We start from the raw sequence: 18,659 nt of genomic DNA, 5'->3' as shown, positions 1-18,659 counted from the left end.
TGTGTTTTTTGTGTTTGTTGTGTGGAGCTGGAAACAATTACAAAAGTAGTTTTTTCCAACATTAGAGATCTTTCCTGACACACCAGCCTTTTTGTCTTATCAGAACTTTTTTTGTGGTCTTGCTGCTTTCATGTTATTTTCTTAAGCCCTCTTTGCTGACGCTAAACTTCTTGATATATTCTGCTTTTGAAGTACTCGTTATTATTGCCCATTTTGTTCTGGCTTCTCTGCTGTTGTTTTCTTCTTACTGATGGCCTTGCAGACTGCTATCCACTTGCTTTTAATGAACCTTCTCTCTTTCTGAAGCTCCTTCAGAAATGATGCCTTAGTGTGCTGTGAGATTAAATGTAAGGAGTCTTTGCCTGTCCAGAGACTACTTCCTCCATGGGGCAGATTTGTGGCTGGGCTTTGCGGGAATTGGAGATGGATAAGGAGATGGTTGAGACTCTTGGATTTCTGTGCTGCAGTTGCAGGCTTTGGTGGGGAAAACATGGAAGGTAAGTACCACAGCAAAGGAGTGTGTGTGAAAGCAGTCAGTAAGCCTTTTCTTGTCCTGAGTTGTATGTAACTGTACGTTTGGTTGAAATCGGTGCGGTAGCTAGTGTACTTATACATGGCATGGGAAAGATGGCAGAACTGGGACCATAATTTTTATAGGAATGGACTTGAAAAAAACAACACTGAACTAAGCAACCCCTTTACAAAATGGCCTTTTCAGGTAAGCCTGTGCAAGATAGACCATGCTTCTCAGAAAACCTAATTAGTCCAGGCAGAATGCCATATTAATACAGCTGTATTGCTTCTAGTTCCTCACTAGTGCTGAGCAAGCTTACCTGGAATTATCTGCCTGGGTCTATGTGGCAGAGATTCATCCTCCTCCCTTCCCACTGCTTTGGTTACTTCGCCTCAGTTTGGGAAGGAACTGAAATGAGTGTGGCTCTTTCTGTACTAACACAGGTTGCTGGGACATCTGTACTGCCCTGTATTGCTGACCCACCCCTCTTTGTGAGCCTGGTGGGAATGACGGTTGTCCACAGAACCTTGGGACTGCTCTCTTTGGGAATGCTGCTGCTTAGACTCCAAGGAAGGAGTCCAAAGTGCTGTTTCTATGCTGCGGTTAAAAAGTAGTAGCAGTTATTAGATTTTTTTTTTCCTTGCTTTTCATGGTGGCACAAATAGCTTTCATTTTTAAAAGAAATAATTTTGAATCTGGAGCACATACCTCATCAGTTTGCTAGGAAGGTGAGACTTGGGGTCTGAAAACTTGGGTGGAGTCTCAAGAAACACCCTAGCAAATAAATGGTTAACTAATAAGGCAGAGCATAGAAATAGGATGGAGGAGTGTAATTATCATGGGATAAGCAAATGATTAGAGTGTTATGATGCTCAAAGTATAGCCCTAGAGTCAGGCGCTTAATTATTAATATTATTATTCATGGATGGGTCTTTGTGATGTGGGAAATGAATATTTCTGGCACTGGAAGGAGATGTAAGACACCAGTTTAATATGCCAAGCAGGGCTTACGAGAGAGCGGTGTGCTTCATATAAATTAAATCTACCCGTTAGCCACGTGCTCTCCACTGGGGATGGAGTCTTCCTCCACTTGCTTCCTAAAGCTGCTCATACAATGTGAAATTAAAAAAAAAAACCTCCTTTTAATATTTTTTTGCAGGTAAATCACAATGTTCAAAATGGAGGAGAAAGATAGGTGAAGGAAGGCAAGGGTGAAGGCTCTGGGCTCAGGGGAGGCAGGGCTGAGAGCCTGGTCTTGGTGATGAGCCCAGGTCTGTTTTTCAGGTAGCACTGGCTGTATTCTCTTTTCATTTAGGTACCTCATAACCTCACAAATCCATAGCATGCATGTGGTTAGCAGCACATGTCAGAGCAGTCACCAAAAGGCACTGACACAGCTTTTCTGCTGACATAAGCATCAGCTGCAGCATCCCCAAGGCCAGGCATGCTAATCTTTGTTTTGGAACTCTTGTCAAATCAGATGTTTTGGTGTGTGTTTGTTATGTTCCTGTGCTGAACTCCCTCATAGCGAAGGCTTTTTTGTCTGGGACTTAGCTGTACATGATAGTGATTTGGCTGATATATCTGGGAGGCCACTGTGTAAAGGGCTGGGTTACTTCTTATTTGTACAGCAGTATAGACTTAATTCGAACGGGCATAGCAAGCACATCCAGGAAAAACAGCAAATGAGATTGCTGTAGTGAAATAAAGGGAGAAGATTGTTTCGCTTGGCCTCCAGTCACTGAGGGCCAACATCAGCCTTTGCAAACTCTAGCTTGTGAGCTGCTCCCTCTTGAGCAGAGGTGGACAATATGAATAAACATACTGCTTAGACATTAGCTGTCCTTAGAGCAAAGGAGTTGTGTCTCTGTGTGGCTAAGGGGGTGCTAGGTAAAGCCTTGTCTGCAGGCAAATAGTACATAATTTAGCAGAGGAAGAAGTGGTGATGTATAAAGTGTTCTAGGGAATGGAGGCTGCGTGCACACTGAGCATACTGCCGCACTTCTAAATGAGTGATGCCTGTTTTCTTCCCTGTGGGTATCTGGCTTTTTGGCAGTGTGGCTGTTGAAACTGTGTTCATCTTTCACTCCAGTCCTAAAATGATGTGGTCTTGCAAAGTGCCTGTGTGTGTGGTGGGGCAGAAGAGGAGTGGGAGAGATGCCTTTCCTCCTTCTTTCCTTTTTTTTTTTTTTCTTTATTACAATCCTGCTTTTTTGATCTTGCTTCCTGCAATATTATGAGGACTGCAATGGATTGCTATGGCAACTGGCCAACCAGGCCTGCATACTAAATGGAGACACCTCCATGAGGGCTCACAGGGGAAGGAGATAAAAGTGTAAGCGATGCAAACAAACAGAACAAACTCCCAACAACAGCAGTAGCACCACTTGGATGTGTTACACTGTGGGATGGGATGGAGGAACATAAAGAATGAAGCCCAGTATTGCTGGTAGCCTCAGGGTCAGAACTTTTTGTCAGGCACCAGCAGGACAGAAACATCAAGTTCTTCTGCTCCCCCTTCCCTCCGCCCCCCCTCTGCAGCATTCACCACAAGCAGATATCTAGCAGACATGTTGTTCTGTAAATATAGGTGGACTGCTAATTTGCAGGGAGTTGGGGGGATGGCTGTGTGAAATTGGGGATGCAAATGTTCAATTATTGCAGCTTGACAGTGATGAACGGAGAGGGGAAGAGGGGCTGCATGGCTGGGTTCCTCTGGGTACTTCTGTTCTGGTTGGTCTGAGCTGCATCCCTGTCCCTGTGCCGGTGGCTCTGGGGAGTGCTGGGCAGGAGGGGGGAGCATAACAGAAGAAAAATGCCTGTCTGGCATGGAGCAGGGACAGCTGACAATAGGGTAGGTCTTCTCTGTTTAATGAAACAGGGCAGAGATGTTGGTTCCCAAATATCTGGCAGAGGAGGCAAGGAGGTGGGGAGGGTGTATGTTTTTCCCCGGCATGCTTGGCTTTATCTCCGCCTTCATCTGTCTGCCATATTGGGTGTCCATCCAGTCTCCCAGCCACAAGCCCATATGGCAATTGCCCCTCCCCACAACTGGAAGGAGCCAGCCTTTTTGCCAGAGAAGGAGGGGGGGAGCATGTGGTGGGAGGGAGGGGGAGGCTGGTGCTGCAGTTAGGGCCAGATGGCCCTGGAGGGCCTCCAGCGGCCTGGGGTGCCTCATTGTACGCTGCTCTCTGGCTCAGACCTTTTCAGCTCCTTTATCTCTGCTTTTCTCCTCCCAGATCAATGGGCAGTACCTGTTGTCACAGGGGACACTTGAACCTGGCACTGCCATTAAAAACTCATGGGCACTTCTGTCCTGCTGGGCTGTGGGATGAACTGGGTGAGCAGATGCCCCCAGCTCAAGGGAAGTGGACAGTGTTTGGCCCTGTGCTGCAGTAAGGCAGCCTGTCTGAGCGTGCCTGTGGCCCAGGAAGACGTGCCAGGTACAGAGGAGTTCAGCAGATGTGCATATCTAGCTCTAGTCCAAGGCTGAGGCCTCTTAGAGCTTGGCACAGAGAGTTTGACAGCTAGTGCCTTAGTCACGCTTTTTTTCTGAAATGCTCCATGAGCCTTTCCCAGCCTGTCTGTCTTTACTATCCATGCTTTACTGAGAGCAAACTCCCACTTGTCTTCTGGGGGTCGCTTTGGTGCACAGGGAATGAGAATTTTGCCCTTCACCCAGAAGGAAAGCCACTGTGTGTTAAAACAACACGTTTTTACAGGCAGGGCAAAGCTCTTACCTAGTCACCAGGCAGCTTCTTGAAATCAGGTGCAGAGACACAAATCTGGTAAAGGAGCAAGACTCCACAGAGTGGAACAGGTGACAGTGAATGCTAGAGAAAGAGGCAGATCTGCTCTTCCATAAAACATAGATAACTTTATAAATTAATGAACCCTGCTGAAAGACAGTGTGCAATGAACAAAATGTTCATTTAGCAGTACTTTCACCCAGTTTCAATGATTTGGAACCCTGCATGGAAAACCAAGCAATGTTGTTGTGGGGCTCCAATTCTGGCGGTAATATTTGCAGGTGCTTGCCAAACTGACAGCCAGCAGAGGGGCTGTGCTGTCCTGCAGAGCACTGCTGTGACAGTGACAGGGCCAGCGCATTCATGGTGTGATTCTGCATACAGTGCTTCATACATATCAGTCTGCCTTTTACAGTATGTCTTTGCTGCAGAATTAATGGCTTTTTTTTGCCTTAGCATCCTCCTTGGCCTGTTGTAGATAGGCACACTGCAAACTGCAGGTTAGCTGACTGTGCTGCTTTATTCATTACCAGCCACACTGTGAAGTTGTCTGGGTTCACATCCCATAGCTCTTCGTGCTGCGGTAAGATGAACTACTCTTGAATACATTTTTCCAATGAGTTTGTCTATTCTGTTGTGTATGAAAGTGTTGGAGAGCTGTTGGAACTTGAGCAATTCAGTGGATTTGAGTTACCAAAATGAGAACACCTGTGGTGTTACATACCCTCCTGGGGTCCACAGTAGCATGTTGCTAAAGTTGTTTTGGGGCTGCTCATGGCAGACTTACTGTGTGCATGTAGGAAGGAAATCTCATCCCATTGCTATGTGCACTACATTAACAGACTTGTTAAATCCGAGATGCTGAACAAAAGATTTGCACCACTGATTATTTCCTCTGCTCCCTGTGGCTAGGGTATAGCTCACACATTTGCATTGTATTGCTATGGCCTCCCTCCTGCTCTGTGATCTGTGCCCTAAATGGTTGTCACCGTGGTCCTCCCACCGTCATGTAACCAGGTACTCTTTCATACATGAATGAAGAAGACACTTCAAAGATTTGCAGAAATTGTTCCTAATGCACTGGTGGAGTGGCATATAGGTGCTAAAGTAGGCGATGGAGTCAGTCTCCTGTCTGTTTCAGTGGTGGCGTTGGTAATAAATACTAAGGTAGCAGGAAGCATCTCAAATACCGTGATTGGTAACAACTATGTTAATACATAACTAGAGTTTCTAACTGTTTATAAAGTGCATTGAAAAGGACAGAGCTATAACAAGTGTTCTGTATTAACCTTACTGCTGCACACAAGCCCCTTTCAGTGTGGCAGCTATGTAAAAATACTCGATTTGTCTCTGAACCTCTGCAGAGGCTGGGGAATGCTGATCCCAAGGTGTGAGTCTGAGGAGCTCTGCAGGAGCCAGGCTGTGAATGCCGACATCGTGTTCCCATGAAATTCTGCATCCTTCCAGAAGTGGGCTTCAACTCTGTGGCCCTTCCACAAAATATTTTCAGTTGATTTTCCTTTGCCAGCTTCAATCTGTTGTTATTCCATTTGTGGGGCTGTACCAGGCTCCCTGTGGTTGGTAATTAAACACGCTGGAAATTCTTGTGCTTTCATTTTTGACCAAAGACCCTAGGCTGGCTGGCACAAAGGGATAAGGTTTGCTGACTTTGGTGTAGGAGGCCCTGGGTTCAGATTCGCTTCCCTTTCTCAGCACTTTTCTCTTTTTAATGAAAACAATAAAAAGAAGAGAGATGTGATCAGAAAGCGCTTGACAAGTACAAAAATATTGGAAATGGGATGTTTGCTGCAAAAATGGGATGAAGTTAGAACAGGCTGAGCCTTGAAATGGGCCAAGTTAAATAAGCAGCCAGTCCTGATAACTTGGCCCTTTTTTTTTTAAGGTTCATAGACCCACATATGGGATCTCAAAAGGGTGAGCCAATGTAACCCTAATTGTATCTTATTTATCTTGGCTGTTTAAACAGCTCACCATGCTGTAACTTGGCCCCTTCCACAGTGATTGCATCTTTATACAGTTGACCTTTTCTTCCCCCTCCAGTTTTTTTGTATGTGCTACAAGTTTTCATGTCAGATATAATTATCTGAACCCCCGTAGGCTGTAAGGATAAGGTTTCAGCCATTTTTGGCAATGGGGTTCTTTCCCAGGGCTGCAGATGGGTTAGGTGAACCAGATGTACTCAGATAAGTTTGTTGCAATTTCTCTCTGGTTTTTTGGGTTGTGCTTCAAAGGATGGCCTCTGCGCTTAGGGGTTAGTTGCCTTATAAATTGTAACTTACATTTTCGCCTTTGTGATGAGGGCATTTTTCATTTCAGAGAAGCCTGGCTTAAACTACCATGTTCTTGTAGGTTCCCTTTTAGAACTTGGGATGTGACAGTTGTGTGTGTTTGCTGGTATGTAAGTGCTTGCACCAAGGTTGAAAAATAAAATATTAAAAGATGTTTGGGAATCGGAGGCAGCTCTGCTGCTGCTGTACTGTGTCACCTGCAGCAAGCTCTGTGTAAGGGGCTGCTCTGTAATGGCACCGGATTTACTTGGGACATAAAGACACTGCCTGGGTGTCAGAGCTGTGTGTGCACCACTGCACAGCTGGCCTTCTGCTGCCTTCCCCTGCTGCCCCACCACCACCACCACCCAGCTACTCCTGCAGCTGTATCTTAGTCTGATTCTTACAGATTACTGGTGGGCTTGAAAGTAGACAGATTGGTGAGCTGGTTAATTAATTCTGGTTTGTTATTATTATTTATACTGAGAGACTACAAAGAACTGTCTGAGGTCAGGCTGCCCCTTTCACTAAGCACAAGAAAAGCACACAGGCAGGACACTTTCTGCTTTGATTTGGTTTCTATCTCAGTAGACAAGGGTAGGAAGAAGGACATGTTGTGACCTTGATTTTGCAGAGGGAGAATGGGGGAGATAGCAAGTAAGCTATTTGGCCAAGGCTGTGCAGAGACTCTGGCTGAGCCAGGAAGTAACATTAGCTTTCCCCAACCCCTGTGCAGGTCCCGTTTCGTAGAGCATCCTTCGATCTCACTGAAGCTTTCTCTTTTAAAATTTCTCCATCTTAGTATTTCCATGCTGAGTTACAACCTCTTTTCTCCCCCCCACCCCCATCTCTCGCTCTCTCACCCCGTCTCCCTGGACTCAGAGCCACAATACCAATATTTGCTAGAAACAGCATCATTTTGGAAACAGAGCACAAAATGTGTTTCAAGTGACAGCCCTGTTCAACTGCACCACTTGTAGGGGTGGAAGGGAAGTATAAAGAACTCCCTGGCTTCTTTGTGTCAGTGAGTTTGTGGGTTTTTTCCTCCTTTCTGCAGATGCCACTCAGGAGCACCTCCTGACTTCTGTTAGAGCCCATTCCCTGACAGAGCCATGGGCCATGCGCTGAACTCTGCTGAGCCCCAGCTGCACTGACTGAAGGCCGTCAGAGCCCATAGTGCTCAGACCCCTCAGGAATTGGCTCCAATTTTTTTTTTAATTTCATGTTTTTGTCTGTTTGGGAGGTGACCAGTGGCACTTAATGTGGGTCAAGCCTGGCAAACTGATCTCCATGGCAACGCTTAATGAATGCCATTGGCTCAGTGGTTCCATCCCTGCATCTCATTAAATTTCAATGACTTTCATGGGGCTTGGACATGTAATTAATATCAAACACATGGTATTCAGCAGGATAAGGTTTAACAGCAGGCAACGTGTGCAGGAGTGGGAGAGTGACGTGGGGGGAATATTTGGGCTCCATCCCCAAATACCACAGGAACAGACAGCCCATGGAAAAGAAGTGAAAGGCTGAGCCTGGTGGTTGCTGTTCACCGCCCGGCAGAGCCATCGACGGGCTCTTTAGCCCCATTTGCTTTGGAGGAGATTGGGAAACAGTTCTGTGATCGGGGCTGATGCCTGCATGTTAGAGAGTGGTTCCTAGTTGCTTTATGACCGGTGGCCATCTTGCTGAAGGCAACATAGTCCTGTTGTAGGAAATGGGGTCACATGTGCTGGCTAAAGGAAACTCCTCCAAGGCCAGGGAGACTAGCGGAAGTGGCACAAGGCATAAGACAACTTCAGTTGCATTTCTTTGGATTTTTAAATTTTTTTTTTTAAATTGTGTACCGGTACAGCCTCTGTGGCACATCACAAACTCTCCCCATCCCCGGCACAGCAGCAGCACAGAATAGCTTCCAAAACCCTCACAAGAAACCACTGTGGACTGGGAAAAATCTTGTGCTTATTGTTAGGGTTGGGTGAATCATAAGACTCTCTTCAAAAGCAAGCAAGGGAAATTCAGGCCGGAGATGCAGCAGTCAGAGCAGCACCACAATGTCAGCACAGAGACCACCTGAGCTTTGCACCATCCAGCTGCACAGCAGGGCCAGGGGAGGCTCGTTCTCTAGGGGAAGGGACAGAGGCCAAAATACAGGGGGAGTGTTGAGGAATGGTTTTGGGGTTTTGCCAAAATGAATTTGAATTTTGGGCAGGCAGGGTTTGCCTGCCTCTAGTGAAGATCTTAGTCATTTCAGCTGTATTAAAATCTTGCAGCATCTTATCTCCCATGGATTAATGTTATCAGACATGAAATGAAACAAAAAGGTGGGGGGAATGGAGGAAATAACCTCTGCTAATTACTAATATGCAAAATGAGTAATGAGATGAAGAAATAATGTGCTATCAGATACAATCCTGGGGTTTTTAAAACGAATTATTTCATCTTCAGCTGCATTGCTGCTATTCCCCAGGGAATAATATACAATTCCCACAAGGATATGAGGGTATAATTCAGTGGCAGCTCTGGTGAAGTTATATTCAGTTTAATGAACGTCGGCGGGAAGCTAAGATTGAATTATTGCCTGAGTGCTCTGTCAGGTTGCCTCATGTTGTTATGCAGGATATAAAGAAAATTATTATTGACAATACTAAGGAGATTCATTTTGTCTGAGTGAAGGAGGCAAAGGAGGTGTATTGAATATGTGACGTAGTGGGAGAAGGTTAATCATGACTGTAATGTGGGACTGGGAGATCGATCATGCGTGGATCACAGGGATGGATATTTAATGTGTATGTGACACGGCAGGGGAAGTTTTACTGGCTAGGATGCGTGGAAGGGACAGAGTTGGAGGCAATAACGATGACTTACTGTGTGACTAGTAAATAACAGTGTGGGGAGGATGGTATTCAGGGATCCGTGTGCCCACTAGAAGGTGCAGCAGTGGGGGGAGAGTGAATAGGATTTCCGGCAGAGTTAGGCTAAATTCAAGGCATCTACGTCTGCAAAGAAAACCCAGGCCTTTGCAAGCTTGCAAATGGCAGTCGGCGATTTACCCAGGTGCTGCTCGTCCTCTCTTGCCATTAGGTGGCAGCATCTTGATGTGCAAAACGTGCTCCTGGAGCATTTACAGAGGCCTTTCACTCCAGGAGTCCCAAAGGCATCTCCAGAGGTTTGTGAGTTTGGGCTCACATCACCTATTCTTCACACCGAGAAATATTGTGCCCAGGTTCCCGATGGGGGCCTAGAGTGCAGAGCGGTTACAGCATAGTCATGGCCTCAAGTTGTGCCAGGGGAGGTTTAGATTGGATATTCGGAAAAATTTCTTCACCAAAAGGGTTGTCAAGCATTGGAACAGGCTGCCCGGGGAAGCGGTTGAGTCACCATCCCTGGAGGTATTTAAAAGACATGTGTGTAGATGTGACACTTAGGGACATGGTTTAGTGGTGGACTTGGCAGTGTTAGGTTTGAGGTTGGACTTGATGATCTTAAAGGTCTTTTCCAACCTAAATGATTCTATGGTGCTGCAAGTGACGGGTGGCAGAACTGGAACCTAAACTCAGTTTCTGTAGGTCCCAAATTGTGTCTTTACTTTCTCCGTGTGTTATAGCTGGAGACTCCAATGACATTCTCTGGGGAGTTTGCTCACAGCTTGCTGGGAGACCAGCTCAGAGCCTAGGAAGGGTGACTTTGGGACACAGTGACCCATTTCAGATAAAGGATGACAGAGATTCTCAGGGTATCCCTGTACTGTACAGGCAGATGAAGCTTTTGGTATAAAGCTGGAGGGCAACGAAGAGGATGATGGATAGCTCTGGGCTCCATATCCCGCACTGGAATAGGCTTGCTGGCTGCGACTGTGGTTGCGTGTGGCATGAGGGAGTATTCTTGTTCAGTTGTCTCTCCAGCAGTAAACAAAAGCTGCTTAGACTCATATAATGTATCTCATTTTCTAGTCTTCGGCCTGCTTCTCCTTCTCTAAATGCCTTTACTATTCTATTTCTTCCTTTCTTCCCTTTCTTTCCTTTTCCCAACCCACTCTGCTGCTTACAGAAGCGTAGACAAATTGAGCTGGAAGGGTTCTCAAAAGAGAATCAAAGTTATTCTTCTGACTCAGGGCAGGCTCAGCTTTCCCAGTGCCACTCCTGGGAGATGTCCAGCCTGTTCTTAGAGCTCTCCAGGGACAGAGCTTCTGCAGCCTCCCAGACAGTCCAGTCCTATTGCTTCATTATTCCTTACCACAAGAGATGGCTTCTTGGTGTCTCACCTGGACTGTCCTTGGTTCATTTTGCATCCATTTTTATCGCATCCACCATGGACTTGGAGAATAGATTGCCTCCTCCCATTGCCACATCCTTTTCTGTGTGTGAGTACTTCTGTCATATTTCTCCATAGGGTTTTCTTATTCCTCAAGAGTATAAACTGAACAACATCAATTCCTGTAATTTTTGCTTGTAAAACAGATTTGCTTAAGCTCTCATCATTTTCACTGCTTTCTTCTGGACTCATTAGTAGAAGAGGATGGACATCAAAATTGTGGTTAGTCAAGCTACGTTTGCATAAGAACTTAGCTAGCCTCCCTAGCTCAACAGAGAGTAGTAGGCTGACAGTCCCATCAGTTCTAGGTATTTTCGTGGACAGTCTTGACTTGAATCAGAAAAGAGAGATATGTAAAAAATGCAGAGTAATTATGTGCAAAACTGCAGAATTAGCAAAACCAGTTTTTGCTAAAACCAGATTTGAGTATCTTTGAGATCTCCATATCTGTCAAATTTAGTTGACATTGGCCAATGAGTTATAACTAATAAACAATATGTAGTGTATGGTATCATAATAAATATTAACAAATCACACCATTATTAATGGGGAGACTTGCACAAACATGTACTTACACATAGAGCAGGATTGTGTAAGACTTGTTTTCTCAGGAAACCAGCTGATAAGTAATGGATGGTTTGGAAAGAAGGATCTGAACATTTTCAAACTTCCAAGAAATGTTTGCTTAAAAATAGACATTAGAAATGCTTTAAAAAAAAAATAATTTTTTTTTCTTATCTTGCCCATTCCTACACAGGAAATTCATGATTTATTTTTCAGAATTCCAATCAAGATCTCATTGCGCACACTCAGAAGGTAGAAGTCATTGATTTGAGGGGTTTGTATCATTCATCGAACTTTCTGTATTGAAAAATGTAACCTCCAATTTTGAGTGCCATTAGGGTAAAGTGGTGTTTGCATCTGGAGCACTGGACGAGGCCCATCTTCAGTATGGAATAGAGTCAGCACCTATTAGAAGGAAATGAATGTATTGAAATTTAGTGCAAACTATTATAAGCAAAGCAGCTGGTGGTCTTGTTTCAGCAAATTCCATTAGCTTGCAAAATAGAAGGAGATCTGTCCAAAAATGCTTTTCACATTTTTTCTTGCCATCCACAAACAACTTCAAAAGCGGATTAAATTCAGTCTCCTTGGACCTGTCCACCACATTTCACTTTCATATTTTCTTGGAAAAAAATCCTACAACAAAATGTGGAGATGATTGTTTCATTTTCTCAACCTGTCACTCACAGCGTTTGATCTGCCTGTTCAAAGTGCAGTCGGTTGCAGTCAGCATGTTTCCATTACAGACACAGGAGCGCCCGCTCCAGACCATCTAGAACTTCTCCAGTGGTGGGATTCAGAACAACATGGAACATTTCATTGGTTTCCATCTGCTGAGATGAGAAGAGTGATAGGCAGAGAAATAAATAATAGACAGAACAAATTCTCTAATGGCCAAACGAGAAGATATTCTCATAAATCATAGAATACTTTGAGTTAGAGGAAGCCGCTGAAGGTCATCTTGTTCAATCTTCTGCTCAAATTCTGCATCAAACATATTTGAATTTTGATATCCTAGACCTCACTGTCACATTCCTACACTGTTTTTTTAAGATTTACCAAAGTCCCATGGGTAGCTTTTTTCTAAGTGCAGTTCTGCTTAGAGCATCTTATGTTCTTGATATTTCTCTTTATTGCAAATAGCAAGTGACAGTCCTCAGATGCAAAATTTGGATCTACATTCAGAATCATAATCGCAGGAAAAGTTTGTGCTAAAATGGAGCTGAAGTTGAGACAATATATCAGTAATTGAAGAGTAAAACATTGCAATATGTATCATTCCAGAAGTGTGCATACCCAGGGAATTCAGAATTGAGATAAAACTTTTAAAGGAATCCAAATAAAGGAAGGAATGGAAAACCATCCAAAAATACCTAACTCTATGTTGTAGGGGTACAGATTTGTTACTATTATAGAGATGTCATAGTACTTGTGGTCAAAATTAGACAAATACTAAGGCACACTAAATTTTACACATTAGAATTTTTTTTTTTTCCCCTAGGATCATTTGGAACATGCTGATGATAGAGACAGGTATCACATTTCTTAATGCATCTCAATCTTAATTTTTCTTCGTGAGCCAAATAGTAAAATATATTTGTAAATTCACCAGTAATTCCTACTGTAAAATCAGAATCCAACACTTTTTTTCTAAGTAGATACCAAACTTTTTCTTATGAAACAAAGATGTTTGGTTTTTAGGAAAGTCCATTTAACAACAACTCTGCTCTGAACTTGCGTACCTGGAACATGAATGGAGTGGATGTGGATTGATGTATGAAGAGAAAAGCAAAGTCTGTAATGAGATTTGTTGTTTTGCAAGTGTGGTGGTCACAGACCTGATGAGAACCTGGCAGTAGCTTAAGTCATAACTGACAACAGGCACAGAGTGATCACACTTTAATTTTAATTTTTTTTACGGCAAAATAAGCGAGTCACAGGCAGGACATGCCCCCAGCGTTCAGATACTGAATTGGTTCGTGTGAGACTCTTTCTTACCTCATCCCCGTCTCCAGCTAGAGTCTTGCAGATCTATTTACATCCTATCAAAGTCAATAGGAGGGTTGTTCCTCAAAGCAGGCTTTTGCTTTTTCCTTTGTTTTGGGGGGTGGGGAAAGAGGAGGAGATATGCAGAGATGCTACTTCCAAGCTTTCTGGCATAGAGAACAGTTGCTGCATCACACCAGATACCATTTTGAAAACTGCAAGGCAAAGGTGCTTGCTGAAATCTGTTGCTGCCTGCTGGAGGCCAAAAAACTGCTAGCGAAGACAGATAAATTAGAAAGGCGACAACTGCATTCCCTGGCAAAAGGCTACTGTAGTTAAATGTGCAGAAGCAGTGGGCTTGGGGACTGAAAAAGGGAACCATAATGGGAAGATACAACTTGTAAAGGTCTGCGACCCTTCCTTCTAGCCTCAGGTCGGCAGTGAATGAGACTAATTCTCTCATGGCTGCTGCAGGGTGCTTGTTCTTTGGCCACATTACCACATTGTTGTGCCTAGCACAGAAGCTGCTTCCTGTCAGAGGATGTGGCACTTGTTCCCCGTTTTCCCAGAGTATTGGTGGAGGCAAACTCTGTATCTCAAACCCACCTGTCCTAAATCTCATGCTTGGCACCCAGGCCATTTTTTTTTTTGTGAGAGGGAAGTACCCGCTTTGGCCTGGTACAAAATCAAGCAGGTTAGCACAGCTTTGTCTTAGGTCCTGAAGGATTGAGAGGGAACCAGGTGCTGTGAAGCTGAGGGAGGAGACTTCCTTCAGCCAGAGCCCTCTGAGCACTAGTGCACGAGACCAGCATTGGCACCATCTGATCCAAGCTTGCAGCAGGGAGTCTGTAGAGCCCCGAGTCGGGTGTCTCTGCTATTGCCTTGGGCATGGCAGTTCCCTTGTTTCCTGTTCAGGGGCCCAAAATTGCTAAGGGCTTGGCATGGATGGGGAGTTGTGGTCACTGAAACAACTCAGAAGGTCTGGTTTCCAGCTTCTGCTTACAGCTTCCTGCCAGGGACTCCAGCTGAGCTGCTGGTAGCGTGGAATGAAAAGCTGGAAGCCCAGGGTTTCCAGGGTTCTGGCAAATGAAGCCTTGTCACTGAAATATAGTTCCAGCCTCATGTCTGGAAAGATGGTAAGGCCCTTTTGCTATGTGCGGGTCGGTCTCTCATATTATCCAGTCAGTGTGTTTGGGGGCTCTATGCATTAAGTAGATTTATGTGTTTAATAATTATTAGTTTCAAAGATTTACAATGCCCTGCTGCTGTTTCTGTGACTCTGCCTCCCTGGGGGGTTAAGAAAGTGAAAATCCTTCATCAAGGGAAAGGAAAAAATTAGAAACTTTAAATCTTCCGTCGTTTGGAAATAGGAGAGAATGTGGAGAGAATAAACACGGGGTTTCTGAATGTTGCTGTCATAGGTGAGTGCGTGCATATGTCTTGGGGTTGCACATTACACACGTGTTTAGAGAATGTGTAAAGGTCTGGATATGTTTGTCTCCTCCCTCTTTGGTGTAAAGTTCTGGATATGTTTGTCTCCTCCCTCTTTGCTTTAAAAGAGACATTTAAGACAAGTTAGGGGGCATAATCAGAGGAGGCTCACAGCTGTTCTGCCACTGTTTTGTTGTGCAGTGACCATTTCATAGAAGGAAGCAGCCCTCATTTATCAAGAAAAAAGGAGTGGGATTTACCAATAAGAAGATACAGCTACTTCTAATACAGCCTTAATGTTTTATGTCATCTTCAAAGCTGTCTCTTGGTCTGTACTCATATCATCTCCAAAGCTGGCTTGTGCCAGAGCAAGTCCCACTGTGTGAACCGGGGCTCTCCTTTTCACGTAGAGTGATTATAGTCACTATAAAAGTAAAAGGGAACACAAAGGGGAATTTGAGAGCTGAAATGCTTGTATGTGAAGCTTATTAACATATTCCTATGTGGATTTGGTGCAAAACCAATGCAGATTCATTAGATAATAATACTAGAGGCATAAGGAGTTCAGCATGCAACTTACAGAAATTGAATTTAAATGACGTATTTTGAAATGAGAGTTAGATTTGGAAAGGAAAATAAAAACACTTTGGATGACATAGTTATTTATAATAGTGAAGGCATTAATGAATTTTGAGCTAATCCTGATTACCTACAAAAATTTGAGGTCGCACAATGGAACTTAAGTAGAAGTAGCATGAAACTGGAAAGCGTGTGATGCTTCTGGGAAGAGAAAGTTTAGAGAAAATGTGTGTTGTGAAAGATCAGAATTATACAGTAAAGAATTATATTTCCAGAGTTTTCTGAGGCTTTCGCATTTCCAGGGTCCCAGGTGGATGACAGGCGCATAGGAAGCACTGAAGTTCCTGCCATAAAACAAGTCCCAGAATCACAGGAATAACGGGGTTGTATGGAAAACTTTGTAAGTGAAAGCACAAGGGCATATCTCTCATCTGGTAAAGGGACGTCCTTGTTATGCAGAACACAAAGAAGTGCTCTTTAGTTTGGAACTAACATTAGTGAGTGCCGAGGACAAGAACTGCATGGTGAAATGGCAGAGCTCTGAAAGGCAAGCAAGCTTTATATCATTTGAACATTGAACTCTGGGCACGTACTTACCCCAGCTCCTCAGCCTCCATCAACTCACGAAAAGTGTCTTGTCTTCTTCCTACTCCTGACCTGAGCAGTCCCAGTGGCCTTGATAGGAAGAACTGAGCTGTCTGACCTGGTTTGCATACCTAGGTGTGCAGACTGCAGTCTTGCTACCACGCTCATACTGACATTAGGGGGTCTGTGGAACAGAAGTTTATCTTGAAATTTGGCAGCACAGAGAGGTAGATAATATTTGAGTGAAGTTGTGAAGAGTTTGCCAAAACACCCTCAGGGCCTTAGCAAATTGCAGCTTTTGAAGGACTAAGCTGCATTTTTTTGCTTGTGATTTAATTTTAAGAAACCCAGTGGAAAAATCCCTTTGTAATTGGCCTTGCAACCTTAGGTTGCTAATTCAGATTTGATCAGCACGGTCAAGACAGACTCCCAAACTTTGGTTCATGGACAGCTGTCTGGAGGAGCAGATAACAGCCAGCCTGCGAAACAGACCCTTTATATGCAGGGAATCAAATACAGCATGCTTCAGGAGCACACGTGTCAGCAATGTAGCATCTCTGCCACCTCTTCCTGCAGTAGCAGCTTCTGGTCTGGCATGAACAAGTGTGAGGAGTGGCCAGTGTCGGGGCTCTGGCTGGCAGCTGCAGGGGCTAGGCTGGCCCACTCTGAGCATCAACAGGCAAAAAAATACAACCCCTGCTCCTAGTGCAGGTGAAAAAAAACTGTTCATGGACACTACAGTCTGAGTTCACTGTGTTGAGGAGGCTGTTTAGCAGGCTGTGTACAAAGCTTTCATGTGGTGCCAGTGGTTTGCAGGGTTTGGGGCTTTGTATGCTCTGGTTATAGAAGGAAGCTGCTCTTATGTCTGATAGATGAAGAATCTGGAGGGCTGTTTCTGAACTTGGAGTAATCTAACCTGACTTCAGCCAGTTTGCTTTTCTACTGCAGTCGTAGCAACAGGGTCTTGCACTCAGATAACCAACTCAAAGCAAGTTGGTGCTGTTGTACTGCTAGTACCTGACATATTCTGTGCATAATTACAGAGAGTGACAAGCTTTCCCACACTACCAGCCTCTTGCTTGTAACTGCAGGGGTATGCAGGACTGGAAAGCCCCTTTTTCTCCTTCACCAGCGTTTGCAAGTCTCAGTGCCCTGTTCCCATGTGAGCTGAACCCCTTCTTGCATGCGTTATGTTTTAACACCTTTAAGGAGTAAAACATCACACCGTAGAGGGGTGCTCTGGCCTGAAATGGCCATTTGCTAGGCTATGTTTGCAATCCCAAGAACAAGAGCGAGAAAAGGACAAATGGAGAAGAGAGGGTTTTCTGTTAAGGGGGGGGGCAGGCAGTGAAGATGCATGTGTGCACAAACATGGTTGAACGTCTTCATTGTGTCTGTTTGAATATTTGTATTTATTATGCTGGACCTAAACATTTGTTTTTTGCTGCTGCTGTTATCTCTACTAGGTTTTTGTGCCTGCTTCATGACATTAAAGATGCTTGTTGATGTAAGTAGTACATAGATACCTTTATGTGCCTACAGCCTTCAAGGGATATATGAGGACATAGGACTTTACAGTATCCTACATATTAAATGCTTGCTTCAGTCATCTTTTTCTTTTTTTTCTCTAAAGAAGAAATGTTTTGATTCCCCCCCCCCAGATTAGTGCTTATTGGCCAAAGGTGTCTCAACCCTCTGTGGCTGTAATCCATCCTACTCATACCAGACACGTTTAAGAGAATGGAGAGGCAAAGTAATCATCATCTTACCATCATTGCAGCCAGAGTGCTGCAGTTTGTGTCCCTGCCCTGGCTCCCAAATGAGTAGTGAACAGACTGATTTTGATTTCCAAAAGCCTCCTGTTCCTCAAAATGCTGGGGACAGACGAGAGGAGGTGTTTCCGGGCACAATATTCCTTAGGAAAAGCAGATTTTTGAGTCAGCTCCTCCTCTTGTATTTTCATACCCTTTTTGACTTATGTCCAGAGGTGCTGTATCTCTGCCAGGCACTCAGTTCCTTGGTAACCTAAGGGTGGGTTAGATCAGCCCTCCTCAGTGACAGTCTCCCGAGTGCCTGTTTCTCATACTTTTAGAACAGAAGGCAGGAGTTGCGTTTCTTCAGATGTGGCTGGAAGATGATCAGGATTGTCTGTAGCTCTGGCTCAGCTGTGTGTGATGTGTACAGGACCCAATCTCAATAAGACCTGGACTGAAAACTTGGCCCTGCTGAAGTCAGTGGGATTGTTTCATTTGAGTTACTTCATTACTTAAACCCGTCTCTGGCAAATGCTGAAGATTTATAGTTGTCTTTGCAGCATATTCTTAAAGCATTTGCAACACACTTGTAATAGGACTACTGTTTTATTATCATCCTTCTGTAGTCAGTACAATTGTTCTGCTTTTAAAATAACAAAAAGCTACTATTTAATATTTTAAAATGGATTCAGTTAAAATAGGAGAGTTGCATTACAGGCATAATGTCAAGATATGCTTAAAAGCATGTGGCTGCATTTAAACATTTCTGCAGGTGAAATGCAACTTCATTCTTTCAGTCCCGAATAGGAACATGTAAGGAATGTAAGGACAAATAATAATGTCTCCTTGTAAGAATCGAGCTCTGTAGTATGTTTTTCAGCAGGCTGTGCTGACTTGA

At 44.2% G+C, this 18,659-nt stretch overlaps 1 long non-coding RNA gene across 1 annotated transcript in view; it reads left to right on the top strand.

The window, feature by feature from the left end:
* Positions 1 to 241: 241 nt before the first annotated feature.
* LOC115345850 overlaps positions 242 to 18,659 on the top strand; it is a 188,342-nt gene continuing 169,924 nt past the window's right edge. Inside the window, exon 1 of the long non-coding RNA XR_003924948.2 lies at positions 242 to 497. This is a non-coding gene — a long non-coding RNA (uncharacterized LOC115345850). The remainder of the gene's footprint in view (positions 498 to 18,659) is intronic.

Source organism: Aquila chrysaetos, chromosome 9, assembly GCF_900496995.4.
Source record: "Aquila chrysaetos chrysaetos chromosome 9, bAquChr1.4, whole genome shotgun sequence".
Classification (NCBI taxonomy): domain Eukaryota; kingdom Metazoa; phylum Chordata; class Aves; order Accipitriformes; family Accipitridae; genus Aquila; species Aquila chrysaetos.
This window is presented reverse-complemented; position numbering and strand designations above follow the sequence as displayed.